The sequence below is a fragment of the Pantherophis guttatus genome, chromosome 8 (genome assembly GCF_059756535.1).
Source record: "Pantherophis guttatus breed Tessera chromosome 8, ASM5975653v1, whole genome shotgun sequence".
NCBI classification, from domain to species: Eukaryota; Metazoa; Chordata; class Lepidosauria; order Squamata; family Colubridae; genus Pantherophis; species Pantherophis guttatus.
Genome location: NC_142070.1, coordinates 62,415,253 through 62,427,018, shown reverse-complemented (window position 1 = coordinate 62,427,018; position 11,766 = coordinate 62,415,253). Strand labels below are relative to the sequence as shown.

Here is an 11,766-nt window from a genome sequence, read left to right as displayed (position 1 = left end):
TTTGGACATTATTTAATGATTTATGATCTGTCTGTGGTCCTAATGTTGCTTTATTGATATGTTGTATTACTTTTTAGCTTCAAATGATAATTTATATTATTGCATAGTTATATTGTTTGTTTTTTCCTTATCTTTCTTTACCTCAAGTATTTAATTCATATTTTATATCACTGAAAAAAAATAGGTGTTTAGACAATTTTATTGAATAGTGATTATATAGGATGTGGTTCGTGTACGGTTAAGCATGTCATGTGAATCTAAGAAAAGGATCAAGTAAACTTTGATTAACCCTGATTAAGTGGATTGTCTAAATATAACCACTATGTGAGTAATAATCTGTGACTGTAAGATTGTAAGATTCTACCTAATAATTTTTTTTGGGTCCGGAACATGTAGATTAAATTTGGTTCATTTCCATATATTAATTTCTTTATATTTTTTGAAACAAGAAAATGTATACTTTTCCTTAGAACTTTTCCTGAAATATGCATTTTGTATTCATTTATTCTCTGAAATGAATTTCTTTTAATACATTTGTTTTCTAAAGCAACTAATTACCACACATAATTGATATCCACACGTTTAAGCATCATTTAATATATACGGTACTCTTGATGCACATATTTTCACAGGTTAGAAGAGGAAAATATTCAGCTAAAATGAAGTAGATTTAAACATCTCTAATTACAGTGTATTGCCAGCAGATGTCCTACTCATCTTTCTCTTTTAATTCCTAGTATTTTGTTAAAGCATGAGACAATGTAGAACTGACTTTTATTGATTTATGGAATCAATGAAATATGGAAATTCATTCTGCTAATTCCACCAGAACAGCTAATAGAAGTAGTTCTTGTTTGACATTGATATAAACTGATGGCGCATTTGTACTGAAATACTTTCCGGCTGCTTCACATCAAAGTGATTTTTTGATCCTTAGGAAAAAGGACCTATTGGAATTCTTAGTTTTAAGAAGAAAAAAAGACAACTAAGAATATATGTGATAGGAATTATAAAATTATAAACGCTTATACATAGTGGGATAAAAATTACAATTATTTCTTCCAGGACTTGTTGCATAAAACCAAGTTGTATCTGAGGTTTATTCATGGGGTGTTGAAGATCTCAACAAGGATATTTTGCTTCAGAGGCAATAGAAGTGCCTCTTCAAAGTGATTTTGTGAAGCAAAACTGTGCCTCCTTTCTTATCAGCAGAAAAGTCAAATGGTTGCACTTTGAGACAGACTGGCTCTGCCTTGACTTTTGATAAGCCATAAATTGAGTGTTAGCAGATTTAGGACAAGAAAATAAGTTATATTTTATTGTGGAAAGGTTTTATATGTAAATAGTTCAGTCCCTTGGTCAGTTTGCAAACTGGACTGCTTAGAAATTGGTTTTTGAAGGTAAGGCCACTACCTTAGGTGAGTTAAAAGAATTTATACAAATTCAGGAAGGAAGACAGGATCATAATAGCTCAAAGGAAATATAATTGAGACAGTGTGCTTCCAATATGAAGAAAAAGAAGAAAAACCAATTGTCTTTTTACAAGTTTCTCAAAAGCAGCTAACTGGTCATTGTGGAAAAAAGAAACTGGACCAGATGGAATGCAAATCTCATCTAGCATGGGTGTTGGTTTAACACTGCAAACTGTTAATATATCTTAAAATATTATTTGTAATTATATATAATTATATATATAATTATATATATATATGTATATATATAAATATAAATTATAATTATATATAATTATATATATATATATTATATAATGATATATAATTATAATATATATATAATTAATAATAATAATGTAATTATATATATATATGTATAATTATATATATTTAAGTCAACTAGCACTTATCATAGCTTTTAAGTGCTAAATTCTTTTTTTGCTCGGTTTAGAAAATAATTATCGTATCTTGTTAAATTGTAATGCAACCTATGGAAATGTGTCCATCACTTTAGTTTAGTAAAGTAAAACTGGGGGACATGGCAGAAAATTTTTGGAAGCTTACACATAGTGTGGAAAAATGAAGATACTACTTCTATCCATTCTTACTGGAAAGGGCTCTACTCTGAGGCAGAGAGAGATATTCGCTCATCCCACTTGCAGATACTGATGAAGCAACATCACTATCTGATGCTTGGCATTCTTCCCAGCCTGAGAATTCCCAAACACCTGGAAAGAAGGCTGATATAAACAATAGCAGAATTGTTATTTGAAATAAGAATCATAATCCCTATTTTTTTATAGAAGGGTCTGCAAACAATCTAGTCATGTTAGTAATGGTGTGAGAACAAAACAGTTTTCTTTTGTTGATAACAACTGACCAATTCAGCATTCTCTGAAATTCAGTTGTGTAAACAAACAGTATAGACAAAATGAATGAATTATATATTGAAACTCATGAATAATTATACACAGCACTTGAAGATTCACAGAATCCATTACATTACCCAATGTTCAATGGCATTTCTTACCTTAGTTACTCACTCTGTCTGTCTTTCTGTGAGTGTGTGTGTTTAAATCAGTGTTCACTACCTAAGGTAGTGGACTTTGTCAACCTCCTGGAACAGTCCTTGCATTTTTATTCCCAAGATTTCAGGAGTGATTTCCCATTGCTTCTTCCTAGGATGAGAAACAATGATTGGCGAAAGGTCACCCAGCTGGCTTTGTGTCTAAAGCAAGACTAGAATTTACAGTCTCCTGATTTCTAGCCTATCTCCTTAATCACTATACCAAACTGTCTCTCAAATTAATTCAGGAATGGCACACCAAGTGCTTCCCTCCCAAAATTCAAACAGACAACCAAAATAGATGTTCCCGATACCTCAACAGAAAGATCCATTATGGAGTCCTTGGTGCTCCTTGAACTTAGTTGTTAGCTTGCAGATGTTTCATTACCTAACCAGGTAACATTATCAGTGCTAGTGAATGTGTGGTTTGCTCCCTGTTTATATACAGTAACTTGCCATGCCAATGTTGATGGGGTGTGGTTTGTTCCTTGATAGTTCCTGGATTAATGTTTTCTGTTTCATTGTTTGTCTGGGTGCAGCCTACTGGAAAGCAAATGTTCTGATCTTTTTGTTTCCTTATATTTGTATGAAATAATATTTATTGTACTAATTTTATTGTACCAATATTTTATAAATATTTATTGTAATATATATATTGTAATATTTTATTGTAATGTATTGTAATTGTTAGATCAGGCACAGGGAAAGAAGACGCGATCAGCGATGGTCCATTCAGTACTTTATTCAGCTCAAGAATAGAATGCTGGCTGCGCTGCCGGAGCTCTCTGTTATAGCGCTCCGGCAGGCTGGGCCGCCCAGTGACAGCAGTTCATTTTTCCCGTCGGTGGATTAGCCAATCCCCGACGGATGACCTTATAAGGACATAACACCCCTCCCCTCCTAGTTCGTAGTCTGTCCATCACTATCAATAAAAGTTATGTAGTCGCGCAGGTAGGCGGGACGTCTGATGGTTCTGGTTGACCTGCGCAGTCCCACTTGAGCTTCATCGCCTACCAGAGCAGGCGGAGCTCCTGTTTCCTCCGGTTCCCGCCCTGGAACCATCCGGAGCTCGGCCATCGAGTGTGCGGGCCCTGTCCTAGCACCTCCGGCTGAGTCTTGAAGTTCTCCTCGCTGGTGTCGCCGGACCTCTCCCTGTCCTGACTGCTGGATGCCTCGCGGCCGGACATCGCTGTCGATCAGTGGGGAGCAACTGATGCCCGGTAAGTCCTTGGTTTTTACTTTTTCCTTGGTGGTTTGCAATGATGGGGGGTCTAGTCGGGCCCCCGGTTCCTGTTGCCATTGTTGTTGTTGTTGCCGATGTTGTTGTTGTTGTGGTTGCCTCTGTGTATCTGGTTGGTGTGGCTGGTGGCTGACCCCGCCGGGGGATCGTCCGTCTACCTTGTCAGGCCGGTGTAGGCCTCCCTTGCCAGGATGGTGGAGGCCTTCCTCGCCGGGGTGGTGCAGGCCGACCTCACCGGAGTGTTGTTGGACTGCCCTTTCTGTGTGTTGCCGGTCTACCTCGCTGGGGGGGTGGAGGTCCCCCTCGCCGGGGTGGCGCAGGTCGGGCTCGCTGAGGTGATGCGGGCCCCCTTCTCAGAATGTCCCCGGTCTACTCCATTGTTGCAGTGGAGGTCTCCGTCGCCGGGGTGGCACAGGTCGATCTCGCCGGGGTGCTGCGGGCCTCCCCTCCCCGGATGTCCCCGGTCTACTTCATGGTAGAGGTGGAGGCTTCCCCCGCCGGGGTGGTGCAGGTCTCCCTCGCTGGGGTGGCGCTGGCTTCCCTTGCCCCCCCAGGTGCCAGTCTACCTCCATGGAGCGCCGGCGGTCCGCCTCGCCGGGGTGGTGCAGGCCTACCTCTTTGGGGTGTTGTAGGCCTGCCTCGTTGGGGTGTTGAAGGCCTACCTTGTCAGGGTGTTGTAGGCCTACCTCGTCAGGGTGTTGTAGGTCTACCTCACCCGGCTGGTTTTATTCCGCTTCCCTCCACCTTTTCCAGAGCTGGTCGATGTGACGTCTACAGACCTGTCCGTCTTCCTGCTCCACTCGGTAGGACTTCGGGGCAGTGATGCTCTCAATCTTCCCCTTCAGCCATTTCGAAAACCCGTGGAGATTGAGTGCGAATACCGGATCCCCTATGGTGAAGGTGCGCGGCGGCCGGCTGGCGTTTGGTGGCACCACTGGGTTGTATTGGGGGTGCAACTGATCCAGGGGTGACCTCAGTCTTCTGCCCATTAACATTTCCGCTGGGCTCTTCTGTGTGGTGACATGTGGCGTGATGTGCTGGGTAAGGAGAAATTTGTCAATTCTCTCTTGCCAGTCGCCTGTGCCCATCTTGGTGAGTGCCTCCTTGGTGAGTCTCACCATTCTCTCCGCCTGCCCGTTCCCAGCTGGCCTGTAGGGTGCTATCAGGGCATGACGGATGCCCAATCCTGCCAGAAATGCTTCCATGGGCTTGGATGTAAGTTGGGGTCCATTGTCGGAAACCAGCACATCCGGTAGCCTGTGGGTTGAGAATAACCTTCGGAGCGCCCTGACCGTTGCCTCTGTTGTGGTGGATGTCACAGGAACTACCTCCAGCCACTTCGAGAAGGCGTCCACTACGATTAGGAGGTGTTTCCCATTCATCAGACCCGCAAAGTCAATGTGGACTCTTGACTATGGGCTGCTGGGCATCTTCTACTGGGCTTGTGGAGGTGCTGGCCTCACTTCCTGGCACGGGTCACATTTGTTGACCCACTCCTCGATGTCTCTGTCTAGAGTTGGCCACCAGACGTAACTTCGTGCCAACCCCTTCATCCTTACTATGCCCGGGTGCCCACTGTGGAGGGTTTCCAGAGTCTTTTGTTGCAGGGCATGAGGAATTACTACTCTATCACCCCAGAGGAGGCAGCCCTTCATGGTGGATACCTCTTGCTGCTTCCTGGTGAACGGGCTGAACTCATCTGCCGTCTTCCCCGTGGGCCAGCCCCGCAGGACCCATGATCTTACTTGTCTGAGAGTCTTGTCTTTCTGGGTATGGGCTGCCACGTCTGCAGAGGTTACCAGGTAAGCTTGGTCGTTGTCAATGTGGAAGAGCCTGAGTGTGGAGGCTGGATCTTCCACCGGCTCTTCGGAAGGGCATCTGCTAAGGACATCTGCATTGCCTATGGTTTTGCCGGGTCTAAGGATTAGTGTGTACGAGTACCCGGCTAGGAAAATTGCCCATCGCGTCATTCTGGGGGACATGTATGCTGGTGTCGGTTTATCCCCCGCAAGTAGTCCCAGCAGCACCTTGTGATCGGTGATGATGTTAAAACTCCTGCCGTACAGGTATTCGTGGAAGCGCTTGACGCCAGCGACGATGGCCAAGGCTTATCCAGCTGGCTGTAATTGCGTTCTGCGCTGGACACCGTTTTGGAGAAATAGGCGATGGGTGCTTCTGTGCCATTGGGAAGTTGGTGGCTGAGTACTGTCCCGACTCCGTAGGGTGACGCGTCACAGGTCAAACTCAGTGGGAGTGTCTCATGATATTGTATGAGTACGCTGTCTGAGGAAAGCAGTCCTTTGATGGCTTTGAATGCCGCTTCCTCTTCTTCCTCCCATTTCCAGGGTGCCGCTTTCCCCAATAGGCGATGGAGTGGCTCAGCAGTCGTGACTTTCTGTTGTAAGAAGACACTGTAAAAATTCAGTAGTCCTAAGAAAGCCTGAAGCTCCGCTTTGTTTTGGGGGGCTGGGGCTTCGTGGATAGCTTTTACCTTTGTTTTGGTAGGGTGGATGCCAGTGCTATCAATGAGATAGCCCAGGAACTCGACCTCCTGGACTCCAGTGATGCACTTATCTCTCCTGACTCTTAAACCCTTCGCCTTGAACCGCTGTAGGACAAGCCTCAGTCGCTCAATTAGTTGGGTTTTTGAGTGCCCGGAGATTAAGACATCATCGAAATACGGCACCACCCCTGGAATGCCTTGGAGTAGGCATTCCATCATGGATTGAAAGATGCCTGGGGCTGCGCTGACTCCAAATTGGAGGCAGTTGCATTTAAATGCGCCCCTGTGGGTGACGATTGTCTGTGCCTCTGCAGTTTTTTCATCCACTGGCAGTTGCTGGTAAGCGTAGGCCAGGTCCAGTTTTGCGAATATTGACCCACTCCCAAGTGAATGCAGCAGATGTTGCACCACTGGAATTGGGTATGCACTCTGCTGTAATGCCTTATTGATTGAACATTTATAGTCAGCACAGATGCGCACAGATCCATCATGCTTCATTGGGGTCACAATGGGGGTCTCCCATGTTGCATGATCAATCGGTTCCAATATGCCCTTGGCAATTAATTTGTCCAGTTGGGCATCTACTTTGGGCCGCAAGGCGAATGGAACCCTGCGAGGCTTGAGCCTAATTGGTGTAATTGACTTATCCAAATTGAAGGAAATGGGTTTCCCCAAAAATTTACCCAGCTTACCATCGAAGACTTCCTTGAACTCTTCGATGAGTTTGTCAAGTTCGTCCTGATGAATTTGGTGAATCCCTCCAATTGAGAGCCCTAATGGCTTGAACCACTCCCAAAAGGTTCGGGCGGCTGTGCTCGATGATGGTGATGGGAAGGTCGCCATGGAAGTTGTGATAGGTGACCTGGAGTGAGGTTCTTCCAAGGACTCCAATTGGGTTTCCTCCGAAGTCGACCAGCCTTGACCGTAGGGGTTTCAGGTCCTTTTTACTGAAAGCCAGCTTTAAGTGCTTCAGCTGATGCCAGTCCATGATGGAGTAGATTGATCCCGAATCTACTTCCATGGAGCATGGTGTCCCTTCCACATGCACTGTCACGTGGTACTTGGTGGCGCTGTTGTCGTCGGTATGGGCAATGGTGGTCTGATGGACTGCTCCGCTCCTGGTGCCATCGTCTTCCCCTCGTCTGGGCTGGTAGGAGGACCGTCTAGATGATCTTTGGTAATCTTTGCAAATTTCGCGAAAATGGTAGTTGGATGGCTCTGCATGCTTCTGCGATGTGGCCCCTCTTCAGACAACGTCTGCAGGTTACATCTCTCCACTGGCATTTGGCCCTCGCGTGGTCCCCTCTGCAGGTGCCGCAGCGTTCCCCCCGGTCGCCTTTTTGGGCAGCTTCCTGCCTTGGAGGTCTGGAGACCTTGTGGACGGCCATTTCCTCCTCTGACTCGGATCCAGCGGTGGATTCGTCAGTGGAAGTTTGGGGAGCCCTTTGGATCTTGTGAACTGCTTTGGCTTTCATCATTGCGGCTGCTGCTTTCTCCGATGTTTCAGCAGCCGTGGCTTCTTCGAGGATGTCTTTAAGAGGTATCTTTTTCCTGCTTAGGAATTTCTTTTGGAATGCCATATCCCTCATGCCAAACATGATGCGATCTCTGATGGCATTTTCCACGTTGTTGAAATCGCAGTTGACTGCGATTTGGCGTAGGGCTGCCACAAAGTCTTTGATTGACTCTCCTTCCAGCTGGTTCCTCTGTTGGAAGGTGAAGCAGTTAGCGATCGGAGTTCCCATTGGGGCATAGTGCTCTTGTAGCACTTCTTGGAGATCAGCCCACGACATTTCTTTGATGTCCCTCAGGGCCACGAGGTCGATGGCCATTTCCAGGACTTCTGAGCCGCAGTGAGCCAGGAAGAGGGCCCTTCTGCGGTCATCGTTTAAGTCTTGGAAGTTGTTGCCCCTAAGGAACTGGCGAAATCGGATCTCCATTGGTTGTTTCCAACAAGGGATTATGGGCTAGGGCTGCCTCTTAAATAAGATTGCAACCATTAATCAAGAGAGGAGACTATAGAAGATCTCTTCTCTGCTCTCCTCTCTGTTTGCTGGATGCAGGGCCTTGGAGGCCCTGTGCCATCATACTCTGACTTCTCCAGCAGCTCAGGTGGTACCTATGTTTGATCAGACTCATGTGATTTGTGACTTTGTGTCTCCTGAAACTGACATTCCACAGGTTCTGCTGGAGCAGCTTCTTCACATTCAAAGTCACTGTCCAATTCCTGGGTCATGACAGAAAAAAACAAAAAAAGACCAAAATACATTATAATACAGAGCCTAAAGGATCTGTATTCAGATTATATTTTATTTTACTTTATTACTTTTTATTTTATTTTATTTTTTATTTTCTTATTTTACTTTTATTTTATTTTATTTTCTTATTTTACTTTTATTTTATATTTTATTTTATTTATTTTATTTTATTATTTTATTTTATTATTTTATTTTATTTTATTTTATTATTATTTTATTTTATTATTTATTTTATTTTTTTATTTATTTTATTTTATTATTTTATTTTATTTTATTATTTTATATTTTATTTTTTTATTTTATTATTTTATTTTATTTTATTATTTTATTTTATTTTATTATTATTTTATTTTATTTTATTTTATTATTTTATTTTATTATTTTATTTTATTTTATATTTTATATTTTATTTTATTTTATTTATTTCATTCATTTCATTTCATTTCATTTCATTATTTCATTTTATTTTATTTTATTTTATTTTATTATTTTATTTTATTTTATTTTATTTTATTTTATTATTTTATTTTATTTTATTTTATTTTATTATTTTATTTTATTTTATTTTATTATTTTATTTTATTTTATTTTATTATTTTATTTATTTTATTTATTTTATTTTATTTATTTTATTTTATTTTATTTTATTTTATTATTTTATTTATTTTATTTATTTTATTTTATTTTATTTTATTTTATTTTATTTTATTTTATTTTATTTTATTTTATTATTTTATTTTATTTTATTTTATTTTATTTTATTTTATTATTTTATTTTATTTTATTTTATTTTATTTTATTTTATTTTATTTTATTTTATTTTACATGCCAGGATCTGTTTTCATATTAGTTATCTGAAGAGATTCTAGTCTTTTGTGGTCTCCAATATTTTGAATATGTATAATTGTTTCAAGAACAGTGCCCCAAATTTTTAATCAAAAATTGATTGCCTAATTTCAATCCATGTGCTGTTTTATTCCATCTCAAGTGTTTGTGCCTCAGCTCCTTCTTATCTAGAGCATAGGTTTTAAGCATGGAAGTTGGACAATTGTTGTTTGCTGACAGTATAAACATGTCTTCCCTAAGAAGCACCAACTGTCAATATTCTGACCCATTCTACTACCCCCCCTTCATATAATTTGCCCTTTTTAGCATGAATGAAAATGTCTTATGTCATGGCAACTAACAGAGAATGTTAGTCAAACAGTTGACTGCTACCTCCAGCATATGCAGATACAGCTTTTAACAGAATAACAGATTTACAAGAGACCTAGTCCAACCCCCTGCTCAAGCAGAAACCGTATACCATTTCAGATTGTCCAATCTCTTCTTAAAAACCTCCACTGTTGGAAAACCCACAACTTCTGGAAGCAAGTCATTCCACTGATTAATTGTTCTAACTTTCTTTGAATGTTACCCTTTGATAGACATTTTGCTAACAATAAAAATCATTCTTGTTTATGGAAGATACTGTAGTGAATTTTAAAATCTTTCCATGAATCAGTTATTTATTACAATATTATAGAATACTTTGTTTTACTGGAAATAGCTTTTAATGTTTTGATTTATATGTGCAATTTTAATTGCCATATACATACCTTTATTTATCAAAAGCCATAGGGAAAGAAAAGTATTGTGTAGGCCAGCAGGAAAGAATGAACAATACTCTGAGCAAAATAAAAACAACTGTTTCTGTTTCTCTAAACTTATAAATATGAAACCAGATATTTTTGTGATATCACTTCCAATTATTTTGGTATTGTGTAATTGCAGAAAAATGGACTGCTCAGTGATGTCATGAGATTCAATCAATCAATCAGGATTGTTTTCATGCAGTGTGGTGTTAGGGAATAAAACATACTGTTTGCTTCTTTTTAGACATACACACTGTTTTATAAACATACCATGAATGCTTTTAAGATGCTATATATGCTCACAATAAACTCCAGAAGTTTTGTTTTGATTTTGATATTTATTTTGATTTGGTATTATTTTATTTGCTGTTTATGTTTATTGTAGTGAATGAAATACAAGTCCAAGATCCAATTCATTTTGGACAGGGAACTAAATGAGTGCTTACACAAAAATCTATATTGATCCTAATAGTTCAACAATATCTAAACTAGGGCTTCTGGTTGATGTCGCAGCAAGATTGGACATGAGGAGCGGGTCTCTGTGCCCCACCCCCATGCTGAGTTCTCCCTGCTGGTGAGCTCCAAAAGGAGCCAAAGCTGCCCTATAGGGGCGGTGAAGCAAAGAGGGATGCCCTGTGAGGTCACGGAGAATTGCAACTCTCCTGTTTAACCGGAGGTTTTTTTTCCCTCTCAGCCACAGCAAGAAGAGGAAGCCGAAAGATGGCTACCATGAAGCTGGGACAACTGAGGAACAACTAAGTCTGGTGCTGGAGCGAGTAGGTGAACAGTGACTGGAACTGGGGGAGAGGATTCCTTTTTTCTTAAAACCCAATCCCAAGGAACAATTTAGAACTATCTGCTCAGAATTGCTTGTTATAAGTGGTGATTAAACATTCTGAGAAAAATACCAGACTGGAAGGAAAAGACCTAAAGTGAGGAAACAATAAATTTCTAAAAATACAGAAGATTGGACTCTTAAACTGGGAAGACGTAGTAATGGGAAAGCATTTTAAAATGTTGGAAATTTTTGGAATAAAGAATGATAACTTCTCAGTTATCATTTATAACTGAGCATGAGATTAATTTAAGATTTATTTTTATATTTACAGTATTGGAGATTTCAGCAAATGTAGCTAAGATAGGGACTAGCAGTTTTGTACTATGAAAAAGTAACATCACACTGGATTAATCTTGATAAAAGACTAAAATTTTACTTGCTTTTTTTAAAATCTAAGAATACAAAACATACACACTTGGGGCTTTTATTTGCCTTTTGTTTTCCTTTTTCTGTGATTTCCTCCTCTTTTGTTTTCCTGTTTTGCTCCTTCTTAATATTAAATTAAAAATAATTAAAAGATTCAAATACACTGGATGACATCATTACAGCATTACATTAACAGTAAAAAGTAAAACTTTTTTGGAAATGAAGATCAGTGGTTAGGATTTTTCTTTTTCTTTTTTTGCTATTTTAATTGTTCTGTTTCTGCCTGATATCTTCACAACATCTACTGTTGAAAATAAACTGAATGTGGTTTTCCTTAGAACTTCTTAAAGCAGAGGGGAAATGATTTCAAAAATAGAGGCAGATAAGGAAGTGATATTTGCCATTTT

At 40.3% G+C, this 11,766-nt stretch overlaps 1 protein-coding gene across 1 annotated transcript in view; it reads right to left on the bottom strand.

Annotated features, from left to right (window-relative positions):
- Nucleotides 1-2,937, bottom strand: part of TDO2 (tryptophan 2,3-dioxygenase) — a 60,788-nt gene extending 57,851 nt beyond the window's left edge. The window contains exons 1-2 of the mRNA XM_034432872.3: nucleotides 2,835-2,937; nucleotides 2,485-2,632 (exon numbers count right to left, since the gene is read on the bottom strand). The gene's annotated coding sequence lies outside the window, so the exon portion shown is untranslated. The remainder of the gene's footprint in view (nucleotides 1-2,484; nucleotides 2,633-2,834) is intronic.
- Between the last annotated feature and the right edge of the window lie 8,829 nt (nucleotides 2,938-11,766).